This window comes from Pseudopodoces humilis, chromosome 14 (genome assembly GCF_049639895.1).
Source record: "Pseudopodoces humilis isolate 2021_Gansu_Grassland_sample_001 chromosome 14, ASM4963989v1, whole genome shotgun sequence".
In the NCBI taxonomy this organism is placed as follows: domain Eukaryota; kingdom Metazoa; phylum Chordata; class Aves; order Passeriformes; family Paridae; genus Pseudopodoces; species Pseudopodoces humilis.
In genome coordinates this window covers 5,541,594-5,557,507 of record NC_142213.1, presented here as the reverse complement: position 1 = coordinate 5,557,507, position 15,914 = coordinate 5,541,594, and the positions used below count along the sequence as shown (strand labels likewise).

Here is a 15,914-nt window from a genome sequence, read left to right as displayed (position 1 = left end):
CAGTTCAGGAGCTTTAAAAAGTTATTGAGTCCCTGAGCACAGGGCTGGGATTTTGTCTGCTGCCCACTCAGCAAGTCTGGCATTTCTAAAAGAACTTATTTCTACCTGTACTTCACACGACTTACTTGCATCTTTTGAACCAGCAAAATCGAGTTGAGAATGCCACAAAAAGCCTGCCATAAAGACTTCACCCACTTCTGGCATCTCTTTCCTGCTGTGTCCCCTCCAGGCATTGAGACATTGCCTGGAGCTGAGGGCACCAGCACAGCTCTGGCCCCACCGGTCCATTTGCCCAGGGGGCTCACTGCGGCCACCACACCCCTCCTAGGGACACCCTGTGCCCCCCAGCCCCACGGCAAGGCACTGCCATCACAGCTTTTTTGGGGACAAGGACAGCAATGTCCCCGCTCAGGGGGTTTGGCTGTGCTCTCTGGGCACTTTGCACTGCCAGAGTCACCAGTGGGTGACTGCAGACCTTGAGCCGGGGTCAGGGGTGGGGAGTGAGGAGGTGTTTGGGGGATCTCTGCTCCCACTGTCCCCTCCGAGCACAGATATTTTATTTGCGCTGCAGATAGGAATTGCAGATTGATTAATTGATTAATCACACCTGCTAATTACATTGAACAAATAGGCAAAATTAATATTTGATGTAGGTCTCTAAAGAGACTGTATGGATCAATTTTCCACAGATAAGGCAGGAAAGCTCCTGCAGATAATACACAAACCCTCCTGACTGCAGAGGACTGTGTCACCCTGAGGCCATCCCACCAAGAACTGCACCCGATCACTGGAACATCACCCATGAGCTGTGTTTGCTAAGGCATGCACACATGCACGTGCTCAAAGCTGGTTTCAGTGCCACTTGGCTGCTGTTCTTCGGGAAACTGAGCATCAAAAACACATCAAGATAATAAAAATAACAGATCAGCCACATTTAATACATAAATCATTATTATAAGCACTGTTCTGCAACTCAGGCTGACTTCAAGTCAAGCTTCCATTAACATTTAGCAAAAATATTGGTGTTTTTCAGAGGGCTGTAAAGATCCTGTCACAAAACTACTCTGATTGTGCACCCAAAGCCAGGGCAGCCTCACGCAGCACAACAGCCACCGGCTGAAGCAGCACTTTCATCCTGTTTATGACCTTAAAAGGGGAAACTGCTCTCTTTTTGTTGTTCAGCCCTTTGCAAAAAGAGGCAAAGTTCAGCCCTCATTCACGTGCATCTGACCACAGGCACAGCAGTTCCACTGGAAGCATAACTCACATTTCCTGCGAGGTGGGGGTCTTTACACGAAGGCAGGTTTGTTCCAGTGACCTTGTGAGGGCTGCTCCAGAACCCCTGTGACACTCCCTGGGATCTCTCCACCCCAGAGCCACCTCCCACACTGGTGTTTCTGTAGGTTCTGGATTCCTTGGGTGGAAATTGCTACATAAATATACATTATTGTTATATACTTGTCATTGGATTTCTGCAGTGATTTGATTGCTTTGAAAATGGATTTTAAAATGGATTTATTATTGTGACAGTGAATTTCTTTTGTCTTGGTTTAACATCCATTATCTAGTACAAATAACAGACTTTCTGCAAATCTAATTCCAGGTTTTTGCTTCCTATACCTTTACTAATCTAGAAAATCTGCTTGTATTAAGAAACTGCATCAGAAAGGAGTTAAACCAACATATCCTCATAAAGCTGCAATAGACATGAAATGTAATGAGAAATCCTACTGCAAACAGATAGTGTTTTCAGTCTTGAGTCTTTATTTATTAAACCTACTTTAGGAAATTCAGAGAATCTACAAACATTTTGGGGCCTGATGTGTTGTAGCATTATAAAGTAATCTTTGGAGAACAAAGAACACCTTGTGTTTTTGTAGCAAATATTTCCTGATCTTAAAAGAGGGGGTGTTTGATGCATAAAAACCCCAACCTGGCATTATTTGCAAGAGAGATAACAGCACTGGGGGAGCCTGGTACCAGACCAGTCAGCAGAGGCATGAAGTTAGAGTGAAATTGGGTGGTGCTCAACACAGATTTTTGCTTAGGCAGAGATTTCCCAGGACCCTTTGAAAGCTGGACCTTTACCTTACCCTCTGGAAGATGAAATCAATGTATTTAAGGTGCTCACACAGTGCTGTAACTGAAGTGCCCCAGTTTCAAGGTTCTTTGGCTCCTCAGAATGCCTCTGAGGCAGGCAGTGCACTAACACAGCCCTGAGCCCAGGCTCATAAGAGGATGGAGGTGCCCACTGTGGGAACAGGGTGGAATAAAGGTGCCTGACTTCAAAATTGAAATCCAGAAAACTTCTGTTCAGCTGCCAGCAGCTGTGAATCATCTGCTGTCCAGACACATTTCCCATTTCCTCTGAGTGTCCTGGGTGCCTCAGTCCAGCTGCATTACAGATCGGCAGCTCGGTGCCAGGAGCAAAGAGCTCAGCAGGGAGTGGGGCTGCTGACTCAGTCCCGTCTCCAAACTGGGACCAGTTTTACCTGACCAGACCCTGTTGAGAAGACCTAACACCATTTCTGTAGAACATTTCTTTTGGTGCAGGGTTCTTGGGTTACACTGTGTGCCCTGACCTGCCCTGGGTGGGACAGAAGTCCCCAGATCTGCCCAGAGCTCTGCTCAGTGGCTCCTCCATGTACAGGTCACAACTGGTGCCACTAAAATATCTCAAGCTGCTTTTATTCAGGGGAAGTTTAAAGGTGGTTTCTCACTTAATGAATCAATTCACAAACTGTTATTATCACCTGAATCACTACTGTGCCCAAGGGTCAAATGCCACTTGGTCCCCTCTCAGAGCAGATATGGGCAAACCCACATGAAGGAGCCCTCCCTGCTGGCGCTGCCCACTGGGCACAAAGCACACCTGGCTGCGAGCAGCTCGGCACAAAACAGAACATGCAGAGTGAAAGGCCACATTTGGGAAATAAAGTCATGCATAAACTCCATCTCGCTGAAAATCATCCTCAGATGGATGTGCCTGACTCCTGGCCACACTCAGCAGCTCGGGTCAAGCTAAGAAACTTTGTACCCATCCCTCTGGCTGCCCAGGCAGAGCAGAAAGGAGCAGGGCTGCTGTCTCCTGCAGCATCAGGGCAGTTTGTGTGCAAGGGTGCAATCACTTCGTCCCAGGAATGCAAACTTCTCATGGATAGGAAATTCCTGGAATTCATGCTTTTATGATGCAAGGAGGAATGTGCCTTTAAAAATTCTCACAGTCACTTTATTTTCATAGCTTGGCAAAGAGTTTCGTACTCTAATCGGGAAGGGAAGCACAGCACACCTTTAAACGAATATGGATAATATTTTTCTATTACCCTGATGATTATCACCTAAATTGCCTTATAAAATGTTTAACATTTTATCCTGGCAGTGTTTTAACACTGGAGAACTTTTTCCACCAGGGCCAAGTGAAGGATGACCTGGCAGCAAAGCAGTCGGTACCAGAGAATGGTGGGTCACACCAATCCCAGACCTCATCCCAGGGCTTGTGTGCAAGCTGAAGAATTTGACAGCAGGTCTAGAGCTTTATCAGAAGGTGGCTCACAGCTGGTGCTTGCTCCTGGCCCGTTGCATGATGTGTCCCCTCGTGGGACCCCATCAGCTGCCCATAACAACGGGTCCAAAGGCAGATGCCACATCTTCGTACCAAGGTAAGTGAAAAGGACACTGCAGCTGCTCAGCTGCACAGAGTCACGGCACATGGGACAGGGGTGTTTTATTTATCATCAGGGCATCCTTTGCCAGTCAGCTCCTATAAACCTTACAGTGACACAAGATTCTTACTGGCAGGCAAAATAGTTAGGTGTATACACAGTTCTCAGGGGAATAATGCGATTTCTTGTTCTTTTTACCAGCATTGTGTAACCAGGTCTGACAAACGTGTTTCTGAGAGAATGGAGTGCAGCTGGGTCGAGCAGAAGTGCTCGCCTGAGCAGGCACCTGCATCGTGCACTGGCTGGATGTACATCCCTGCCTGCAGATGCTGCTGCCTCCCAGGATTTCCAACAAAGTGTCTAAAAATCACCAATCAGTGTTAGGGTTAAATGACATTTTGCTCATCTGAGATCTCTTTCTCTAACTGGCACAGAGAGCAAAAAAGAGAGAAAACCTGAATAATTGAAAGGGGAGGATGGAGAAAGATATTTTTTTTTCTTTTAAAAAGAAAAGATCAGTTCTCAGTTGGCAAGAGGAAATCCTACCAAAAATATAGGGAGATAATACTGAGCTGCTATTATACCACTGCATCCCTCTGAGGAAAAAGTTATCTCTCAATGGATCTGAAAGGATGTTTTAAGTGAATCAGTAAATGAACCAGTCTGGGGACGTGAACAAAATATGTGTGTTTTCCAGTCTCTGAATATAAACAAACAAAGCATAAATATTCAGAAATTACTCCAGTTAGTCCTCTCGAAAACTCTTTGAGCAATGAGATAAATAATGCGGGTGTTTGCAGTTCAGAGCAGATGATCTCTGTGGGGAAAAGGCAGGAGAGGAAGGAGCTGTAGTCCTCCTGTCCCAATCTTTGGTGATTTACTCACCCATCACAGCAGCCCGGCACAGAGCGGTGTCCACACCACATAAAGCTCAGTGCTAACATACGACACACATAATGGACCTGCTTGGAAGTCTTCACTTGAGGATTTATGAAGAACAATCTAATTATTCAACTCAGTGCTGCTCACTACCATTATTGCTCCTATTTAAAGCCTCCATGGAACAGGCCGTTTGTCTCAGGGGACAGACCTTGTCATAGCGGTTTTCATTGATAGAAATACACTCCCTGGTCTTGATAGCAGCCCAGCTAATCCTGGAGAGACTTGGTAAACATATCTCACACTTGATAGGCCCAAGAAATTAGGCCTTGACAGCCCTGATTTTCCAGGAATAGAAAAATGGGGTTGCTTTACCAATAAACTCTAATTAAAGAGGAGCCAGGACCGACCCAAAGCCTCTGTTTGCTGCAACAACACAAGGGCTCTGTGGCTTCCTCCTGCCTGTAATTGCTTCAGCATCCCAAAGGAGGGAGGGGGCTTGTCATCATCCCCCCCATCAAACAGAGGTTGCTCTGTTATTTATAACCCTGGGATATGTAACAGACGAGAGGAGTCACCTTGGCTAAGCAAGTCTCTCCTGTAGCCTAACCTTGGGTGAGCAGCAGCAGCAAGAGCACAGGCAGTGGTGCCAGCATGGATGCAAAGGGAGGCACAGCCAGAATTCCCATTCAGATCCAACCACATGGCAAGGCCTCAGCAGAGTCCCTAATCTTCACTGGAAACAGTTTTCCTTTTTTTAAATTTGCCTGAATATTTATTGGTTCTATTTGTATGCATAAGAATGAGGTAAACATCCTTTGTTCCTCCTCTCCTACCAAGAGTTAGTGAAGGTTTGCATTTTCCCTGTAAATTATTTTAAAGTGAGGAAAATTAACATTTCCTAAAAGGCATCTGGGGACAGTCACCAAATTCCTGTCACTGGCTGCTGGTACCCAGTCACACACTGCCTGTAACCAAAGAGATGCTGAAGGATAAGAGTGTGTCACTCTTATCACCAGACAACCTTAAATGAACAATTTTTCAGCCCTTCACATTACAAACCAAATGCTGTCCTGAGTGCACCCCTCTGCTTTGCACAGGCACATCCTCCAGGATTTAAGGTTGTGATATTCAGGGGGGGCCTCAGGGAACAACTGATCAGGTTTTTAAAGGTATTTAGATACCGAACTCCCATTGATTTTGAGACTGGCTACATGTGTGGAAATCTTGCTATTGCTTTGCTGTTTTATCTTTCTTTGCTCAAGGCAGTGCTAAGAATGATAGATGTGCCATAATTAAAAATATACATGGAAAGCTCAACCCACATATATCTGGTCTTCTTTGTTTCTCTTCCACCTAGGAAGGAAGTCCAGACCTCTTGCCTCAGTGTCAAAACCAGACCATTTCTTTCCCTTGGAGAAATTAGCTATTTTTTCCCAACATTCACACCACTTTTTGAGGTTCCTGATCTGAACCTAATCCCTAAGTTTTTGTCTTTTGAGTATGGGACTTGAAGCCCGCTCTGCTGGGGCTTTCTCTGTACCTTAATTTTTGCTTTTATCTCTCCCGGTTTTTGAAGGCAAAATTAGCAAAACCTGCTCAGAGCTCAATGCAAGCTTTGGCAGGCAGTTCAGGCATGGTTTACCCAACAGTGGAGGGCACACGGCTCCTCAAAACTGTATTTTTGAGGGCATAATCACAGAAGCAATGACTTTCAGGGCACAACTGGCAACTCCTGAACTTAAAGGCTAAAATCATGAGCTTTTCCTGCAGGCAGGATAGATGCTTGCAAAGGGTTTTGATCTGCCTTTCTTTGCCCATAATGCAGATCCCAAATGCTTTGGCTACTTATGGCCAGCATTCAAGTGCTAAATGTTGCTGTATGCTCCCACACATATGCTGTGGCCTGAGACAGAACAGGAAAATTGTGGTATAAAAGTAATAATCTGGATTCTAATTGTTGACTGGCACATGAATATTTGAACTGGAGAAGGTCCTTTCTCATGCTGAATATGGTAAAGGGTACAGGAGCTTTCTTCCTCTAAGGGTTAGAAAGACTCAGTTTGAACAGAAACTTGTAGCCAAGGCTTGCTCAGCATCCCTGAGGGATGTTTTATAAGGGATGAAATGGGCCTGATTCTGCCCTGCTATCAGAGTGGCACCAGAATGGGCTCCAGTAATCTTTTACTTGCACCATTCTTACGGGAGGCTTGGGGCTGTGTTTCTGTGCTTCTGTGGTTTTAGTTATTTGTGGAAAATGTGTGATGAGATCCACAACCAGCCACCTGTTAAGCCCATTTCCATGCTGGAGTTGATACCTAACAGCACTCAGTGCCTGAGGAACAGTCAGGTTCTGCAGGGAGAAGGGAGCCTCTGCAGGGAAGGGAGCAGAAAATTTGTGATGGTTATAGTACAGCACACTTGTGATGATATTTTTTGATTATCTAAAGATTAAGCACCAGGTCCAACCCCACTTGCAGTCAACAAGAACAAACTACCTCAAAAGGGTGACTCAGCCACCCAAAGATGGAGGGATCCTGGATGACTTGGATGCAGGAGATTGCTGATTTCTGAACAGGTCTCAAGCAGGGTGCTGAAGCTATGCTAGAAGCCACCCTGATCCTACTCATGCATAAATTACTGGAAGCTCGTGCAGTTGCTGAAATAACGTGACTTGACTGTAAACATTGCAAACAGAAATCAGTGATTTCTTTTTAAATGCACTGCATGGAAACAAGATGAATGCAAGCCAAAAACCCATGTGGTTCTGTGATAGATCACAGTGTATCACAGCTAGGAAGAAAAGGCTCATTCCTGGCTTCAGCATGGATGCTTGCTGCTGAAGGTAGTAAAAGTCCAGCTAAAGTTATTTTACTAGCTTGTAAGTAACAGCCCTCCCAGATCATAAATTACTTTCCTATAGGAATTTACTGTTCAGGGTAAGATGAACAACTCTAAAAAGTAGCCTGATGATGCTGTCCAAATGAATTTCATTGCAGGATGAGGATTGTGGGATTTATGGTGTGGCTTTGTTCTGTACTCCCACGTTCCTGACAGGTTAAATCACCAAAGTAGCCAACTGGCCAGAGCCTGCTCCAGCCTGCTCTGCTGAGCGAGGTGGTGTGTTGAACAATAATGGGAATTCTAGATCCCAAACACTCGATGATTGAACATGGCAAAATCTTGGGTTGCTCTTTGGGACACCATTTTCTCAGGGCTCATCATGATTTTGGATTGTGAAACAGCTTAGCTGGAACCAGCAAACACCTGAGCTGGCAGACGGGAGATGGAGTGAGCAGCCCCAGCTCCTTCAAACAAAACTCCTGCATTAAACCCCCTTCTTTTAATGAGGAGGGCACAGCAAACCCCAAACAGCCTGGAGTGCCCATTCTAACAATGTCTTGTGGTACTTTTCCCTTTGCAGGTGGTTGCTAGGGAGGGAGGGAGGAAAAGGAGGGGAGGGGAGAGGAGGGGAGGGGAGGGGAGGGGAGGGGAGGGGAGGGGAGGGAGGAAGGAAGGAAGGAAGGAAGGATAATCAAGGTGAGCCAGCTTGCAGCAGTCCCACCTTTGAAAGCCAGCCTTGAAGAACATGTTATACGAGGGACTTAGCATAAAAATGTCAATCTACTACAAAAATCACTAGTTTAGCAGTAGATTATTTCTCTCCCTTCCAAGGAACAAATTCCCCTTTTTCCTTTGCTTTCCCCACACACCTGCACACAGAGAGCAGCCCCATTCTGACATTCTCTTACCCTCCAACCATCCCCACCCCAAGCACAGGTGGGTACCCTGGGCACTCTGCCCTTTCACCTGGAGTGGTGGGGGTCTGGTGGAGTTAACAGAGCACAAAACAAAACCCGCTGCACACAGTAGATTTCAGTGGAAGAAACTCTTGCAGTGAAGAGTATTTTGATAGTGAGACACAAATATGTGAAGCCTTCCCTTGGGAAAAAAAAAAAAAATTAGCTTAATTGTGTCCTCCAGCCTGCCTAAATCTTTTGGCACATTTCTGAATATTGCTGTGTTAATGAGGTAAGGAGCAGCTGATGTCCAAATAAATTCCAGCAAGAAGTTCCAGTTCACTTTAAAGTCATTGACTTTCTTAGGAGGAGGTCAAGGCAAAGTTATTTGGTCGTGGTTTTTCTTTTGCTTCCTGTTTTAAGTTACCAAGTTCTTGTACCGTCAAAAAAACTGCTGACTTCTACCCCTCAGGTGTCTGTGCTAAAGTGGAAAATGAGCTGCTCTTTCTTTCCCCCTGCTCCCCTCTCTCTTTCTCTCTCTCTCTCTCTGTCTTCCTCCCTCTGTGTGTTACTTTGGGGTTGTCTGAGGGACAGGTACACAGTAAACAGTCCCCAGAAGATCCTTAAGGGACAGAACATACAGATTTTACACATTTTAAAATACAGTTGGGCAAGAAATTGGCCCTTTTAAGGCTCCACTGAATATAACAAAATACAAGCACCCCAAATAGCACAGAGACAGCTCTGGAGATGGACCTCAAGACCAGAGATGGATACTAGAGCTTTCAGACCTCAGCCAGGTGGAATTTCTCACTGTCCAAGTTTTAATAGTGTTAAGATCTGACAAATTACTTTGACTTATTGAGGCTACAGCCATATCTGAGACTCAGATGAAATTTGAATTCACATTTTTACAAGTTTGAAAATGTGGATTACATTTCTTCTTGAGTCATAAGTTTTTAAAGGACTGTCTAAAACTCCAAGGCCTCACAGAAAAGTCAGTGCAGAATAACTCCCCTGAATAAGTTAAAGCCTCTCCTGACCTCACTACTAAAGTATTTGAGGCACGAAATGAAACAAGGCATAGAGAAAAAACAAAAAAACGGTTCTGTGGACATGCTACAGCATCTCTTTATCTTCACTGCCTGAAGAGGGTGGAGCACAATTAGCTCATCTGTGAGAAATTTGGGCAGGCAAGAGGCTTCAAGAAGTATTAAATTCAGCTCCAGACCAGGATCCTGCTGTCCCATGGGTGGCAGCCTAGAAAGCAGCAATTGAGCTGGGGAGCTCATTGCCACAGGAGGCTGTGGTGGCCAGAGAAACCAGTGGGATCCAGAGGGGATGAGGGACACATGGAGAATTGATGCCCTGGTGGTGAAGGAGCAGGTAGCAAAGGGGATTGTCACACCTGCAATGCCCCATTCTTCAAATTTTCTCCTATATTGAACATAAGAGGGAAAACACACAAAGCCACACAGATTTTGCACAAGCCCAGGTTTTAGCTGCCTGCAAGTCTGTCTCTCCAAGAAGTGACATTGTTCCTGAATGACTCCCTCACCCTCTGCTAGAATGGGGCAAAGCTTCCAGCCTTGGTGTTGGCTCATGGCAAGCCTTAGGGTGCGTTCTCACCCAAAATGGGTTTTCTGAGGAATGGAAGCAGAAAAAGATATTCCCAGGCAGCTGGATGTGAGAGTATTTCAATATCCGCTCATCCAAGCTTTAATCTCTAAATTGCAAAAACATTAACATTATTGATTGATCAAACATCAATCCAACAGGAAATTTAATTAAATTAAAATGTGTCACTGAGCAGTCCTCACACTGTCACATATAAATCTTTGGAAATGAGTAGACAAAGACAGAAGCGATTTATACCATGTTCCCAGTTCAATTTATCCCCCACCATTTTATTTTCCCACGTATCCTGAGTGTGCTCACAGACTCACAGGGGGACAGCCTCATCTGCAGGGTGTCCATCTGATGCACTCCAGCACCAGAGCCCTCCATGTCCACTGCGTGTGGGTAATTTACAGCTGAATAGGCTCAAGCCAGATGGCTCTGGGGAAACAACCTTATTTCAAGACACTGTTATGGGGCTGCCCTTAATTCAGCACTGCTCCTCCTTATAGCAGATTTGTCCCCATAGGCAGGAGGCTCCCAGAGAAAGGCTGAGAGGTCCCTTGCATTAAATCAGTTTATTCCTGAGCTGAACATTTTGCAGCATCCAGCAGTGCCAGAGTCCCCAGCAAAGCACAGACACATGGGTAATAGCAAGGTGCTGAAATGGATGATTAAGAAACAACTCTGTACCACAACTTCTTTGGAGTACTATAAATCATTACAGCTGACTGAATAACACAAACAGAGATTAAGAAATATTTTCTCCAATTCATTTCTGAACAGCAGTGGGTTTGGTTTGCTGTCACTTATGACAGGATGATATTTACTGTAATTTATTATTACCGTTGCTGCTATTCTGGAGGCCACTGGCTATTCATGAGAAAGTTTGAGAAGTTGGGAAGTTCATATAGTTTTGAGGTTTTTTTGCTAAAGTGTTTTTTCTACCTGACAGGGTGTTGTTTTTTCCCCAACATCTGTTATTCTCCTTCCCAAGTGCCAGTGTCCTGAGGGGAAACCGAGGGGCCGCACGTGACGGCGCTCACGCACTGGGGGACAGGGAAGGGCAGAAGGGAAGGAGTCAGCAAATGGGGCTGGGTGAGATGTCTTTGCTTTCAATGGAGCGTGGGGAGGGAAGGAAGGGAAATCCAAGTCGGTATTTATAGACATAAAAATCCAGCACTAAGCATTTTGCAGAGAGAAGGAAAACAAATACTCAGTTACCCAGGTGCGTGGTACCCACCGCGCTCCCCAGGGAGTGAGCAGACTCCTGTAGACTCTCTGCTTCTCTCTCTGCCCATCCAGCACCAAGCTACATGGGAGTGGTGCTGCCTTCAGAGACCACTTGAATAATTTCAGGGTTTACTTCCTCTAATCTTACCAAATCCAAATTCCAATTCCATTTCTTGAGAGCCATCCTCAAAACAAATACTGAGGTAATACCAATCGGCTTGTGACTAGATGTGAAAATAGAGCTGTCTCAGCACAGAGTCCCACAGACAGGGCACAGATTTTCGCTGTCTCCACCTCCCACTTGCAGCACAAGTACAATTTTCATGCCTCTGTCAGAAGTGCCAACCTGGGGAAGTTGCAATGAGCAAGCATGGAGCAGAGCGATGAATTAACTTGACAACAAGAATTGCTGCTGATAAATCTCTTCAGGATTTGATCCATAAAGGTTTACTTCTCTGTGGTCCATGATAGGGGTGGCAGGTTTTGGAGTCTCCAGCAGCACGTGGCATGTGTTTCGGCTCAGAGGCATATCTGCTTTGCAAAGGAAAATCCCCACTGCACAGAACAGACCAAGTGAGCTCAGCTGCATGGGGAAATGGATCTGGAACTGCATTTAGAGGCAGTGATTTATATATAAATTATAAAATGTGTCAATTCCGGACACCCATTTATATGGAGTTTGTCAGATCCAGCTCTGGAACGTGTATTGCCTGCAGAAACCATCCAGAAAACCTAAGAGGCTGCCTTAAACCCCGGCGTGTGAAAGGCCCCAAACCAGGATTTAATGGATTAGTAAGGCTGAAAAGGACCATCGCAGTCATCTGGTTTTGCTTCCTGTGTAACACAGCTGAAGAACTTCACCCACTCATTTCAGCATCAAAGCCGTAACTTCTGCTGAAGCTATTGCATAGCTTTAGAAAGACACTCATTCTTGATTTAGAGACTGAAAGCAATGCTCAATCCACCACATTCCTAAGCCAAATGTTCCAGCCATTAACTACTCTTGCTATTAAAAAGACACACTTTCAGGGCAACTTCATCTAGCACCAGCTTCATAGAGTCAGATCCTGCTCCATCCTTACTTGCTGTATTAAAGAGCAGGTTACAATCAGGTTTAAGTTGTGTGGACTGTCCTATGAATGTTTTCTCACACAGTCTCAGAAATACACCACCTGAGAAGATTTATGAAATTACAAATTAATTGAAAAATACCATTTGCAAGAGAATAACACCCTCTCTTCTGATGAAAAACTTCTGCACATTTTTGTGCGTATATCTGTGTTTTATTTTGCTTTTATCCTGATGACTCTGAGATGATATGGATAAAAAGATACAGGTAAATATGTGTCACACAGATCTCTCCCCCAGAACATTAGGAGAGGCATAATTCTGTGCATCAAAGCACAGTCTGTGTCACATCCAGCACAGACACTGAACAATGTCCCTTTAGAAAGGGCAGAGGGTGAGAGTAGCTTTATGACACTATTGATTTATTCTGTGCCTGCAGTTAAAAACTATACCCAGACAGACAATAAAAATAACTGCTCTAACCATATAACAGCTTCCTGCTACTAAAATGGATTTTACACTTAAAGGCATGGAGGGCTTTTCTTTTTTTCCTTAAGTCTCAATTATGACTTTTTTCTGAATAAATGGAAATGAGAAATTGTCAGAACTGGTTTAATCCTGATGTTGTGCTTTTTCTCTGCTTGCCTCTGTGTTTAAAAAGGCCAGGTATATTTTCCTGTTGCAAAGTTATAAGTGCACTAGTGGGCACAGTAACCTGGTATTAATCAGACCAGATAATTTGGTGTACAACTTCTACATGTAGAAATGACCAATGGGAGTGGTAGTTTGCAATGGATGTATCATAAGAAATAAAATTGATTATGGTTTTTATGGTTAACTGGATGAGCTAGGACTGAGGTTGTGACCTTAGGTTTGAATGTTAAAATAATATCTAAAGCAGCAGAATCATCTCCTAGAAAACCTATTTTCATCCCAAGGACTCCATAGTTTTGCACACTGAGATTTGGGTAAGCTGCAAGTGCTTTGTTACACCAACACTGTTGTCTTAAGCAGGTTCCTAACAGGCTTCTATGGTAATTAGCCAGTTTCCATGATAATAGGGAAGGAATCTTAAAAATGGAAGCCCTGGACTGTGTGGACATGAATGGATCAATGAAATGTTTTAAGACCATATAAGCCTCCCTTGAGGCCTTTATCAAGATTCCTGAAACTGCTGAAAGAAATGAAGATGGCATGGCAATCGGTCTGCGAGTTGGCACCAGAGGCAGCTGGAGAGGTCCTGCCTCTCTGTACTTGTCCTGTTAGGACAGTTTTGGCTACAAATGAAATGATCAGACCAGGGGAATCATTGATCTGAAACTTGGGCTTTTTTCAGATTTTTGTCAGCAGGGCCAGTTCATCAGTTCACAAAGCAGAACCCATAGGCACAAAACAGAGAGGACAGTGAGGAGGCACAAATGAAAGTCCAGAACAGAAGGGAAAATCCCAAACTATATGAAAGACAGTGTGAGACAGGATGAGAGGGTCAAGTAGAGCAAGGAGAGATGTGCCTGTTTCTCTGCAGAATGGAGGTGAGCAGCATGGCTGTATGAGGTCAGACAGTATAAGGAAGAGAGCATTGGGCTGGAAAAAAAAATGCTCAGAAAAGAAAAAAAGAAAAGGAGGAGGAGGAATCTACTATTCAAGTGTCATTCCTTTTCTATAGGTTTTATGATTTGGGAGATACTGCCTGAATGACACATAATGTGAGATATTGTAATGGGATCTCCTGTCCCTGGAGATGCTCTCAGAAATTAGATTATTACATGAGCATGGCTTTTATAAAAGTGAGCAAACATTGTAATAAATGAACTCAAAGAGTGAGAAAATCAAGATTAGACTCTTCACATTTGGCTGGAGGATTTTTTCCACTTACTTATGCTCTGTGATAAAGCTTAGATACATTAATTAACTTGCTTTAAAATTAACTTATTGAATATGTTTGGAAGATACATTTTTGTTTTAATCTGTAAAACATACAAATAGGAATGTTTACACAGAAAACAACCCTGTGGAAATTGTATATTTCCACCCCAGAGAGAGAAGACTTTTTTCAGTTTTGTTTTCACATGTCCTTTTGGTGGTTCTGGCATTGAAAACTTCATTTCTTGCAGTGGAGGTCATTGTCTGGTGAAACCCTCATGGGACATGACACTGAAAACAGGGATCTGATTTCTCTGATTTTCATGTAATGGTCAACAGAAAATATCTAAGATGGAAGTTAAAATTTCCTTTTCAGCTACAGGGTCCATTGTTAATCTTCACTGCATCTCCAACTCCTCTGGACAAGCCAGGATGTGGCCCTTAAATGTTTACACACAGCTCCTCCCTCACCCAGGATTTGTCACACAATTTCAAGAGCACAGTTTCCCAATGAATCACTCATCTCTGCTCCTTACACCTCACTTTCATTTTCATTACTTTTTGGGAGCATGATTGTTTCACAGCCTTTCAATCATCAGCCTCTTCTGAGGGTTCCAAATGTTTAAGCAGTTTCAAACACACGTGGTTTTGGTGCTCAGCTCTCAGACCAGGGTGCTGTTTTTCCACATGGTGCTGTGCAAAGACATCACAGATGGCTCCCAAATCCCAACTACATGGATGGCTGCTCTCCTCCTCCCTCCATGCCTGCACGGCTCAGGAGCAGCTCAGACAGGACCCAGCTTTAAATTGGGGTTTATGGCCCATTGTAGAAGGTTTCACCAGGGCTTTGTCAGCCTGTGGTGAAATCTTCATCCCTGTGGCCGGGATGCTTAACTGCAAGAAGAATTTCTCTCTGAAAGTCCCAACAGCTCTGCAATGTTGGAAAAAATCTTTATGGGGGAGTGATCCCTTCTGGTGCTTTTCAAAGCCTGCTCTTCAGAGTAGCAGATATATTTATATTGGAGGTGGGTTGCTAAGTACAGTAACTACTCCACAGGAGCCAGGCACAACAAACCAGCTCCTGAGGTTTGATGCTGTGCTTGAGCACAGCTCCATGAGTGTGGATGGCTCCACAGCTCAATAATTGTGACAAAACATAAATTCTGAGTAGGGAATTATTTAAGGTACCTGAAGGTTTGTGCAGTGAAGATGCTCTGCAGGAGCTGCTAATGAAAACCCAGAACTAACAAATAGAGTTATGAGTTTTATCAGAGAAGGGAACCATTCTTGATATCTGCTGGTGCAGGTCAGAACACTGGGTATGTCTTTGGTGACACAATAGATAATGAGTCATGGCCTAATTGAAGGGGAAAAGGTCACATCTTACTTGGTGTGGCCCCACACTATAGATTTACTACACTTATGCAATGTGAACACTCCAAAAACTTGTGCCAGAACCAAATTCTAGAATTTGTCAGGTTCTGGGATTTTATGCTACATCTAGGAGCTTGTTTCAGCATAGCTTTCTAGGGGATGAAGCAAATGCATTCTACCTCATCCATTCCCCCAAAAACACCAGTGGAAGAGAAGCATATATGATGCATCTTCCTGCACTTCCAGCCCAAAGTTTCATTTGGGAAAGAAACAGGCTGAACAGAAAAAAACAGGAGGTAAATCTGAGAGATCTGAGTGGCTGTGACTGTAACTTAGTGAGCTGGTCTTTGAGAAGTACTCTGTCCACTAGCTGGATGCCAATTGCCAAGAGATGCTATCAGTTGATTAAAACACAGCCTGCCAGCTTCCTGCTTGATAAAACTAAGTACAATTTGATTGGGAATTCTCAAATCCATTA

The 15,914-nt window shown here is 44.2% G+C and overlaps 1 protein-coding gene across 1 annotated transcript in view; it reads right to left on the bottom strand.

Annotated features, from left to right (window-relative positions):
* The window catches only part of MAF (MAF bZIP transcription factor), a 184,867-nt gene that overhangs the window by 104,932 nt on the left and 64,021 nt on the right, over positions 1 to 15,914 (bottom strand). The window lies entirely within an intron of this gene.